This window comes from Lepidochelys kempii, chromosome 19, assembly GCF_965140285.1.
Source record: "Lepidochelys kempii isolate rLepKem1 chromosome 19, rLepKem1.hap1, whole genome shotgun sequence".
Taxonomy (NCBI): domain Eukaryota; kingdom Metazoa; phylum Chordata; order Testudines; family Cheloniidae; genus Lepidochelys; species Lepidochelys kempii.
The window spans coordinates 14,905,126-14,917,125 of NC_136398.1; positions in this window are offsets into that span (position 1 = coordinate 14,905,126).

Genomic DNA, 12,000 nt, shown 5'->3' on the forward strand with positions numbered 1-12,000 from the left:
CCCAGCTGGTGGCTGACGCAGCTGTTAGGCCCTTAGCTGGTAAATTAGGCAATGCAGCCTTGTCCATTTACATCCAGAGGTGCTGGGTTCAATCCCCACTGCCAACAACCCACCCAGGGAGCTGGTGGCAAAATGGTGCTGGGGGAAGGAATGGTATGAAAGAAGGGAAATGTTAGGCTAGGCTAGCTCTCATGCTGACGAATAGCCCTCAAAGGAAGTAGCAGAAGTGCTATCCCTGGAGACTTCAGACTCCACTGGGCAGAGCACTGCAACACACAGGGTGGGGACTCATTCAGCAGCAGCTGGTGTGACTGGACGAGGAGACCTGTCCTATCTCCAGCTGCTACACTTCCATTAACAGAGAGGTTCTGCAGCCCATCCGTCAGTCTCCTGAGCTATCCAGCCCCCAAAGGACAGAGATTTCTTACCTAGGTAACTTAATGCAGGAGTTTTTCCTGCAGGACAGAAATCACACAACCAGGAACTAGGGTTTGAAAAACCCTCTGGGGCAGGACACCCTGACACTGATGATTAGGAAGCAGATCTAGGAGAGGCTGTGCCTCATGGATGGGGGTGGAGAGAAGAGGGTTCCTGCCAATCCCACCTCCTACATATTCATGGCTGGTGATGAATATTTTACAAGGCTTGAAATATTTACGGTTGGGGTTGACCTTTTTCGTTGCTGATACATCATGCATGGCTAGTCCTGATCATTTCCTTGTGACATTTCCCTACCCATGAAAAATTCACAGCCTCTACCCAAGCCACACCCATGATTAACTAGAAAAGGAGGAGGAATAAGCCAAGTCTGAGCCACTGGGTTAGTCACCTGACGCAGGCAACACCCAGAGTTCAAGGATCCTTATGCAGGATTTAAGAACTGCTCCAGCCAAAACCTATTTATAGGACTCCTCAGCAGCTCAGGTCTTTATTTACCCGACCACAGCTCAGACACAGCATATAGATAGCTTCAGCTAGTCGCAGGCTGGTACGGGTAGTTCAGTCTCTGGATAAGGTATTTATATGCCCCCCTAACCACAGTATCTGAGCACCTCACAATCTGCCATGTATTGACCCTCACAATACCCCTGGAAGGGAGTGCAAAGCTGTTATCCCCATTGTACAGATGGGGAACTGAAGGCACAGAGAGACTAAGGCAGTGGTTCTCAGCCTTTCCAGACAACTGCACCCCTTTCAGGAGTGTGATTTTTTCTGGCCTACCCCAAGTTTCACCTCACGTAAAAATGACTTGCTTACAAAAATCATACATAAAAATACAAAAGTATCACAGCACATTATTACTGACAAATTGCTGACTTTCTCATTTTTACCAAATAATTATAATATCTGTCATATATAAATACTGTTCTTACACTTCAGTTGTATAGTACACAGAGCAATATAAACAAGTCACCGTCTGTATGAAATTTTAGTTTGTATCAACTTCGCTAGTGCTTTTTATGTAGCCTGTTGTAAAACTAGGCAAATCTCTAGATGAGTTGATGTGCCCCCTGGAAGAGCTCTGAGTAACCCTGAGGTACATATACCCCTGGTTGAGAACCACTACCCTAAGGGACTTTCCCTCAGTCACACAGGAAGTCTGTGGTGGAGCAGGGACCTGAACTCAGGCCTCTGGCTACTGCTCTGTCCCCTAGACCATCCTTCCTCTTTTGGCTCAGTCTCTGTAGCCTCGTCTTCTCTGAGAACAACAGCAAGGACTCCAATTAGCACCATTTGTGATGTGGACATCAGTCACCAGCCACTACCCTGAAATCACCAACTCATCTCTCACTGATGGTAATGATTTACAAAGAGTCCAACCGGTGACCCTCTGTGGAGATAAAGGTGGTTAGGGACTATTTAGAAAAGCTGGACGTGCACAAGTCCATGGGGCCGGACGAGTTGCATCCGAGAGTGCTGAAGGAATTGGCGGCTGTGATTGCAGAGCCATTGGCCATTATCTTTGAAAACTCGTGGCGAACCAGGGAAGTCCCGGATGACTGGAAAAAGGCTAATGTAGTGCCAATCTTTAAAAAAGGGAAGAAGGAGGATCCTGGGAACTACAGGCCAGTCAGCCTCACTTCAGTCCCTGGAAAAATCATGGAGCAGGTCCCCAAAGAATCAATCCTGATGCACTTGCATGAGAGGAAAGTGATCAGGAACAGCCAGCATGGATTTACCAAGGGAAGGTCATGCCTGACTAATCTAATTGCCTTTTATGATGAGATTACTGGTTCTGTGGATGAAGGGAAAGCAGTGGATGTATTGTTTCTTGACTTTAGCAAAGCTTTTGACACGGTCTCCCACAGTATTCTTGTCAGCAAGTTAAGGAAGTATGGGCTGGATGAATGCACTATAAGGTGGGTAGAAAGCTGGCTAGATTGTCGGGCTCAACGGGTAGTGATCAATGGCTCCATGTCTAGTTGGCAGCCGGTATCAAGTGGAGTGCCCCAAGGGTCGGTCCTGGGGCCGGTTTTGTTCAATATCTTCATAAATGATCTGGAGGATGGTGTGGATTACACTCTCAGCAAATTTCCGGATGATACTAAACTGGGAGGAGTGGTAGATACGCTGGAGGGGAGGGATAGGATACAGAAGGACCTAGACAAATTGGAGGATTGGGCCAAAAGAAATCTGATGAGGTTCAATAAGGATAAGTGCAGGGTCCTGCACTTAGGATGGAAGAATCCAATGCACCGCTACAGACTAGGGACCGAATGGCTAGGCAGCAGTTCTGCAGAAAAGGACCTAGGGGTGACAGTGGACAAGAAGCTGGATATGAGTCAGCAGTGTGCCCTTGTTGCCAAGAAGGCCAATGGCATTTTGGGATGTATAAGTAGGGGCATAGCGAGCAGATCGAGGGACATGATCGTTCCCCTCTATTCAACATTGGTGAGGCCTCATCTGGAGTACTGTGTCCAGTTTTGGGCCCCACACTTCAAGAAGGATGTGGATAAATTGGAGAGAGTCCAGCGAAGGGCAACAAAAATGATTAGGGGTCTAGAACACATGACTTATGAGGAGAGGCTGAGGGAGCTGGGATTGTTTAGCCTGCAGAAGAGAAGAATGAGGGGGGATTTGATAGCTGCTTTCAACTACCTGAAAGGGGGTTCCAAAGAGGATGGCTGTAGACTGTTCTCAGTGGTAGAAGAGGACAGAATGAGGAGTAATGGTCTCAAGTTGCAGTGGGGGAGGTTTAGATTGGATATTAGGAAAAACTTTTTCACTAAGAGGGTGGTGAAACACTGGAATGCGTTACCTAGGGAGGTGGTAGAATCTCCTTCCTTAGAGGTTTTTAAGGTCAGGCTTGACAAAGCCCTGGCTGGGATGATTTAACTGGGAATTGGTCCTGCTTCGAGCAGGGGGTTGGACTAGATGACCTTCAGGGGTCCCTTCCAACCCTGAGATTCTATGATTCTATGATTCTATGACCCAGAACCGCACGTCTCCAATGGCCACAAGTCAGCGAAGAACTTAAATGCATAGAATCATAGAACCTATGATTCTATGATTCTATGAACCCTAGGGTTCGCAGGGACCACGAGGGTCATCTAGGCAAGATGCAGGATTGGCTGTGTCTAACTTTGCAGGTACCTAATTCCCACTGAAAATCAATGTGTTTCAGTGGTGTAAGACGGGGCTTGTAATCAGTGCAATTTATCCTTGTAAGTTGTCCCAGTCTAAACCTGATTTTACACCAGTGCAGTGGATTTATACGAGGGGTTTGCACTGGTATGCCTACATCACTATAGCTATACTAGGGCACATTTCCCTCAGCTAATCTAGACCAACCCTCAAAGACAGGAAGGCGCTAAAGAGATTTTATTAGCAATGAGAGCTAGGTGGCAAATTGCCCACTATTACTTTGACCCATCTACATCTTGCTTTTTAGCTATTTGAACTTCATTGCCAGCCGGGTCCAGAAAGACAGAGGATCTCCTTTTATTCATAACCATACATAGCTCTTGTGTAGCACTTTTCACCAGTAGATTGCAAAGCGCTGTAAAAAGGAAGGCAGAATTATTGTGCCCATTTTACAGGGGCCAGTTGGGGAGGGGTCAATGAGGTCCAGGGAGGGAAGTGATTTGCTTCAAGTCATCCAGCCGCCGAGCCAGGACTAGCATCCAGCGCTCCGAAGGCCCAGGCCTCATGCTAGCCACGAGGCTCCAGGGTTTAAAAATAGCCAGCGCAGGCACAATTGCCAACTGGTGGAAAAGCTGCGCTGTGTCCTCCACTGTCTTGCAGCTGGATGAATGAGATCCTCTCTCTCCTTCTCTTCAGTGGCACAGGTTATAGATTGAGCAGTTTTAAGGCCAGAAGGGACCATGTGGATCATTTAATCTGACCTGCGGCATAACACAGGCCAGAGCCCCTCACTCAGTGATTTCTGGCACAGACCAGCCCCCACCCAACATCCATCCTGACAGCATCACCTTTCTAAAATGGCTCTGTTTTCCTCCCATTTGCTGCAGCAACGGGAAGGCAATGCCCAGGGTATCTGCCACGCAGGCCCATTTCGCATCAAACCGGTCCTGCGAGTCTCCAGCTCTTGCTCAACTCAGAGCAGCTGCGGCTCTTGGGGGGGAAAGTGTCAGGTGCAAGCACTTCTGTCGGCCTTAAGTGCAAATGAGCAGGAGTTAAGACTCCCATTTGTCTAGTCCTCAGCTAACCCACTGCCGCTTTAAGAGGGACGTGTTCTGTTAATGCTGCCCTAAAAATGTGCTCATTTAAATTAACCCAGCGGACTGTGGCCCTTCAAGTCTCTCCTCTTCTCCAGCTTCTCCTCCTTTCTGTTTCTTTTCCTACTCCATCCCTTTCCTTCTCTTTGTTCTCCCTGCCCAACTCCCAGAGGCAGAAACTAGAGATAAAGGTACCTGCTTTCCCTGTCTTTTGCTATTGTTCCACATCCCTGTGCTGCCCAAACTCAGGAAGCTGAGCAGGGCGGTAAATGGGATGTTTAATCTTGCTGTCAGGCCCAGACATCATTCCCCGAGCTGCTTTTGGGGGTAACAAGAGCTGCTCCGTTGACAAAACAAGCCAGGGAATGAATAAACCAACAGAAAATGCTCAGACTGCATGAGGGATCCACCCCCAACGACCAAGCTGTTGCAACAGTGAGGCAGGCAAGGGAGGAATATGAACCTGCTTGGCCCCGTCACTTCCCAGCAAAACCTTTGCCTCAAATAGTCACCCTGGTAAAAAAAGGAGTTTGCTTCCAGTGGGTTCGTGCCTCTCCCATGTTCGCTTCCTGGGTTATGCTAGCAGCAACGTTCATGAGAAGCGCAAACGTAAGTCTTGCCCACATTTCATAGAATACCAGGGTTGGCAAGAGACCTCAGGAGGTCATCTAGCCCAGCCCCCTGCTCAAAGGGGGACCAATCCCCAATTTTTGCCCCAGATCCCTAAATGGCCCCCCTTAAGGATTGAACTCACAACCCTGGGTTTAGCAGGCCAATGCGCAAACCTTTGAACTATCCTTTAACCCCACGCCACCTGACCCATCAGGCTCAGGAGTACTGAATTTGTAACTTCTCTGGGGCAGAGATGTGTTTAGAAGGATCCTGGCCCTTTATTGGGAGCTACCATAATACACAATATTAATTAACAGATGGACTGGGACATGTGTGTAGTCTGACTAATGGGACTGGAGAAGGGAGGTAAAGTTTCAGGAGGGACATAGTATGGTGTGACACCTGGAGGTCAGTGATGCAACCTGCTGGGCAAGCTGCTACCTATAAACACAGGGCTTTCAGCACATAAACTGGCCTTTCTGCAAGTTCATCAAAGATCTCTGTCCTACCACACTGCCTGCCTCCCTTTTTGCTACTGAAACCGTTTTTAACAGTGCAAATATTCAGTTTGTAAGAGTTAATGTTAACCAAAGAGAGTATTGGAAGCCTCGTGCTTCAAGCCTTAAACCCACTCTGTAACTATTAGGGTAAGACCTTCATGTGGGGCAGTACACCGCACATCTACCTACCAGGGGGTTTCTTGCACCTTCCTCTGAAGCATCTGGCAACTGTCAGAGACTTGCAGCCATCCAGCCTTCCTCTTCCAAGATGCCAGGTGCGACCCACAGAGAAGGGGATGAATAAAACAAAACTCTAACCACAGGACTTGGGGTGGATTTTGCCTGCACATCAAACCCTTGGTCAGAGTCTGTAGAGACCTCAGCAGAGACAGCTGGCCATTGTGTCTGCAAAGTGGGATTCTGCGATCCATGATGGGGTGCACTCAGAGGAGAAGCAGCTCCCCCAAACCAAAGTGATGGGCTGAAAGCTCTTCTCCCCTTTGGATGTGTGTAGCATACTTCAGATCCAGTAACAACAAGAATAAATCCTAATGTGATTTGCTCAAGATCAAACAGCAAGTCATAGCCCTGGTCTACACTAGGACTTTAGGTCGAATTTAGCAGCGTTAAATCGATGTAAACCTGCACCCGTCCACACGATGAAGCCCTTTATTTCGACTTAAAGGGCTCTTAAAATCGATTTCCTTACTCCACCCCTGACAAGTGGATTAGCGCTTAAATCGGCCTTGCCGGGTCGAATTTGGGGTACTGTGGACACAATTCGACGGTATTGGCCTCCGGGAGCTATCCCAGAGTGCTCCATTGTGACTGCTCTGGACAGCGCTCTCAACTCAGATGCACGATTGTTTGCCGTTGCTCTGACACAGGGAGGGGCGACTGACGACACGGCTTACAGGGTAGGCTTACAGGGAGTTAAAATCAACAAAGGGGGTGGCTTTACATCAAGGAGTATTTCAGGCAGGACTTCACGGAGGGTTCCAATAAGAAATGGTGCACCTAAGTTATTGTTCTTATTGGAACAAGGAGGTTAGTCTGGCCTCTGATTGATACATGGCTAGATTTACCTCGCTGCACCTTCTCTGTGAGTGACTGCAGTGTGATCTAGAGGAATGAGTCCCCTAGACGGGGGGCGGGTTTGCAAATGAGTACAAAACAAACCTGATCTATTTCTTGTTTTGATACACTCCATCTATCTTTTACATCTTTGGCTGGCAGCAGACGGTGCAGAAGGACTGCATGCCATCCACATCTCATGGCTGCTCGGCAGAAGATGGTACAATAGGACTGCTAGCCATCCTCATCTCTTGCCTGCCCGGCAGAAGATGATGCAATAGGACTGCTAGCAATCCGTATCACCTGCCTGCTCACCATAAGACGGTTCAATAGGACTGACTGCAGGACTAAAGAGAATGACCTGATCAAGTCACTCCAAATTTAGTCCCTGCGCCCATGTCTGCCCAGGCATTCCTGATCGACCTCACAGTGGCGACCAGGAGCACCTCGGACATGACGATAACGGCTACCAGTCCTATTGCACTGTTTACTACCACAAGGCAATGGGTTGCTGCTGCTGTGTAGCAATGCAGTACCGTGTCTGCCAGCACCCAGGAGACATACGGTGACAGTGAGCTGAGCGGGCTCCATGCTTGCCGTGGTATGGCGTCTGCACAGGTAACGCAGGAAAAAAAGCGCGAAACGATTGTCTGCCCTTGCTTTCACGGAGGGAGGGAGGGAACGGGGGCCTGACAGTATGTACCCAGAACCACCCGCGACAATGTTTAGCCCCATCAGGCATTGGGATCTCAACCCAGAATTCCAATGGGCAGCAGAGACTGTGGGAACTGTGGGATAGCTACCCACAGTGCAACGCTCTGGAAATCGACTCTAGCCTATGTACTGTGGAAGCACTCCGCCGAGTTAATGCACTTAGAGCATTTTCTGTGGGGACACACACACTCGAATATATAAAACCCATTTCTAAAAAACTGACTTCTATAAATTCGGCCTAATTTCGTAGTGTAGACATACCCATAGACAGAGCCAGGATTAGCACTCAAACACCCTCCCATGCTACATCAGCAGATTAAGTGGGTTTCACTGACTCATCAAGGTAGGTAACTCATTATCCCACCTGGAAACAGGGGAAGTGGGATGCAGGGAGGAGGCTATCTTATGAGAGGATCTAGGGTGTGGACTGAGCAGTCAGGAGGAGGAGTGTAGGAGCAGCCGAACCTAGAGAAACACTCTTAGCTAATCTTTTTGTTACTTTTTTTGGTTGTTGTTAATAAAGCCAGGAAGGGGGTGATTCTAGGTGCTATTGTAATGAAAATAATACTAAAGCATCTTAAGATCCTTCAATAGAAGGGGCCCTAAATGTTCAAAGTGTTGTTATTATTTTTATCATTAGATGAGATCTATGTATTAAAGAAAGCTCCCCTGCCATTCCCCCTTGGTAGGGGAGGATCAAGTGACTTTAGGAGCTAGGCATGTTGTGGGCCATTAGCGCTTTCAGGATAATGAAGCTGTTTGTTAATGGAAAAGAGGTAAAAGGCTAGACTCATCCAACTGCGAGAAGTTTCTGTGGATGCCCACCAGAATAATAATTGCAGCATTAAGCATTCGGAGGGTGCTTAGTAATGCTATCATATCAGCCAGACTATCAAACAGCCAATAATGCATGCACACAGCTACCCAGATCACAGAGCTGGCTAAGCTGCGCAGGGGAACTGATGGAGGTAATTTAAAATATGTCTAACCTTCTAGAAGAGGGACGGGGAGAGAGAGAGAGCTGGGCTCATATTTTAAAGGTGACTTGAAATGCTTTTAAGCATAAACAAATGAAACATCCAAGATCCCAGTTCATGAGCAGAATGGTGTGATGTTGCACTCCATATGTTTTATGGAAATATGCTTATGAGTGTGAATATGATGTAACTGGAATATGCTTTATGCAAAAGGTCTCTTATAAGGTATCATAACAAAGGTTAGGAGGACTTGTGGCACCTTAGAGACGAACAAATTTAGTTGAGCATAAGCTTTCGTGAGCTACAGCTCACTTCATCGGATGCATTCAGTGGAAAATACAGTGGGGAGATTTATATATAGAGAGAACATGAAACAATGGATGTTACCATACACACTGTAATGAGAGTGATCACTTAAGGTGAGCTATTACCAGCAGGAGAGCAGAGAAAAAACCTTTTGTAGTGATAATCAAGGTGGGCTATTTCCAGCAGTTGACAAGAACATCTGAGGAACAGCAGGGGAGAGCGTAGAGGTGGTTTGTGTCTGATTTGTGTCCATTTATTCTTTTACGTAGAGACTGTCCAGTTTGCCCAATGTACATGGCAGAGGGGCATTGCTGGCACATGATGGCATATATCACAATGGTAGATGTGCAGGTGAATGAGCCTCTGATAGTGTGGCTGATGTGTTTAGACCCTGTGATGGTGTCCCCTGAATAGATATGTGGACACAGTTGCCAACAAATCAGACGTCAAGAATTATAACATTCAAAAACCAGTCAGAGAACACTTCAATCTCTTTGGTCACTCGATTACAGACCTAAAAGTGGCAATTCTTCAACAAAAAAACTTCAAAAACAGACTTCAGTGAGAGACTGCTGAATTGGAATTAATTTGCAAATTGGATACAATTAACTTAGGCTTGAATAAAGACTGGGAGTGGATGGGTCATTACACAAAGTAAAACTATTTCCCCATGTTTATTCCCACTCACCCACCCACCCACCCTCCCATGCTGTTCCTCAGACGTTCTTGTCAACTGCTAGAAATGGACCACCTTGATTATCACTACAAAAGGTTTCCCCCCCACACACCTGCTCTCCTGCTAGTAATAGCTCACCTTACCTGATCACTGTTGTTACAGTGTGTATGTTAACACCCATTGTTTCATATTCTCTGTGTATATAAATCTCCCCACTGTATTTTCCACTGAATGCATCCAATTAAGTGAGCTGTAGCTCACGAAAGCTTACGCTCAAATAAATTTGTTAGTCTCTAAGGTGCCACAAGTACTCCTTTTCTTTTTGCGAATACAGACTAACGCTGCTGAAACATAACAAAAGTTATAACCTACTGAATATTGTCCTCCTATTTGTATGTATGTATGTATGTATGTATCATTCTTGTATCTAAAGCTAGAAATATGAAGTATAACTCTGAGGTCCTATTGTAATCATGCAAAGTGTGGGCCATGAATGGTGGCTTGGAATCTTGATGGCTCCCATTGCCTAGGACAATTGGTTGTGAATGTTGTTGTGAAAGGACAATTGGTTGTCTGATTACTTGCAAACCTTCCTGGGTTCGTACGGGCCACCCCTGGAAGAATGGAAAGTGGGGTCTCACAGGACATGTGACCATGTCACCTGATACTGGAATCCATTTTAACCTGGTACTTTTCCATTTAGATGGAGGGGTGGGGACCCAAAGAGACAAAAGATTCTTGCTTGTGCTAAAGCTATAAAAGGGGGTGAAGCAGGATGGTGGGGGGCTGCCAGTCAGGCAAAAACCCCTAGTTTCCACCTAAAATGCCTGCTGGAACTAACAAGGGCTGTACCAGGAGGAAGGAATGCGCCCAGACTAGGAAGGAGTCTAGTCTGTGAAAGAAGCTTATTGGAACATCTCTGAGGGTGAGATTTTACCTGTAATCAGTTTCTTAATGTATTGGGCTTAGACTTGTGTGTTTGTGCTTTATTTTTCTTGGTGACTTACTTTGTTCTGTCTGTTATTACTTGAAACCACTTAAATCCTACTTTTTATGCTTAATAAAATCTCTTTTGTTTACTAATTAATTCAGAGTAAGTGATTAATACCTGGGGGAGCAAACAGCTGGACATATCTCTCTATCAGTGTTATAGAGGGCAGAAAATCTATGAGATTACCCTGTATAAGCTTTATATAGAGTAAAATGGATTTATTTGGATCCCATTGGGAACTAGGTGTCTGGGTGCTGGAGATACATTGGGAACTAGGTGTCTGTGTTGCAGCAGGCTAGCAGGGTGTGAGAGATTCAGGTTTGATTTCCTACTTTGCCTGATGAGGAGGAATGATTGGCACTTTGGTCTCCTATATTGCAGAGGAACGCCCTAGGCTATGGGATATTCTGGAACAGGCCTCTCTCAATCTCTCCTCTTGAACTTGTTCCACTTTTTATAAGTGGTCATTAGAGCAGGGACTTGAACTTGGATCTCCAGCATGAGTGCCCTAACAACCAAGGTATAGAATCATTCTTACTCATTTCTCAGCCCAGTGGCTATTCATTGTTATCATGACTTGCCAGTATGCAGGACAATGAATAGTCATTGGACCAGGGCAAGAGCATGAGAATAGTGCTGCAGCCCGATAGTTAGGATGTAGGCAGCCCAAGTTCAAGTCCTTGCTCCAATGACCATCTAACTATTTCTAAAAAGTGGAGCAACATGAAGAGGAGAGACTGAGACACCCACACATTAAACTCTCACATAGTGCAGTGGTTTTGGCTGTCTCCTGCAGCAGAGAAAAAGCCAAGGTCAAATCTTTTCTGCTCCCCAGGAAGAGAGAATATGCCACCAGTTTGGGGTATCTGCCCTGTTTTCTGATGGTCTGACCTGAAATTGGCACTCACAGTCTTGAGCCAGTCTAGACAGTATAACAGAGATGTCCGGGGTAAACTAGCCTTTTCCAAGCTCAAGGTAAGACAGACATGCAGGTGTATTTTATTGTGTTTTTTCTTATTTGTTCCTACTGTTGCAATGAACCAATCCTTTGTTTTAAGATGTCTGTCTGAAGTCACTGAATTCACCAGCTCCTGAAGGGAAGAATCACAGGTAACTAAAGCCAGTTGGGTCTGCTGAGATGGTGCACAGGATGCTGTAGCCCTTGGCCCAGTCTAAGAGCTTGTCTACACAGAGAGTTATTCTGTAATAGCTATTCCTGATTAACTATTCCTGATTAACTCCATGTGTGGATGCTTTTATTTAGGAATATAAATGCCTTGGTTCCAAATGAGCTGAATCCACTTTAGATCCACTTTAAAATCACACTTTCCCTTATTCCAGATTAGTTTTCATGTGTAGATAAGTCCTGAGAGTGGAATAATTGCAGGATTTCTTCCCAGAAGAGGTAACAGCACAGGGTCTGATACCTGAGGGGTTGCACTCAGAGACACAGAGAGGGCTGAAAGGTGCA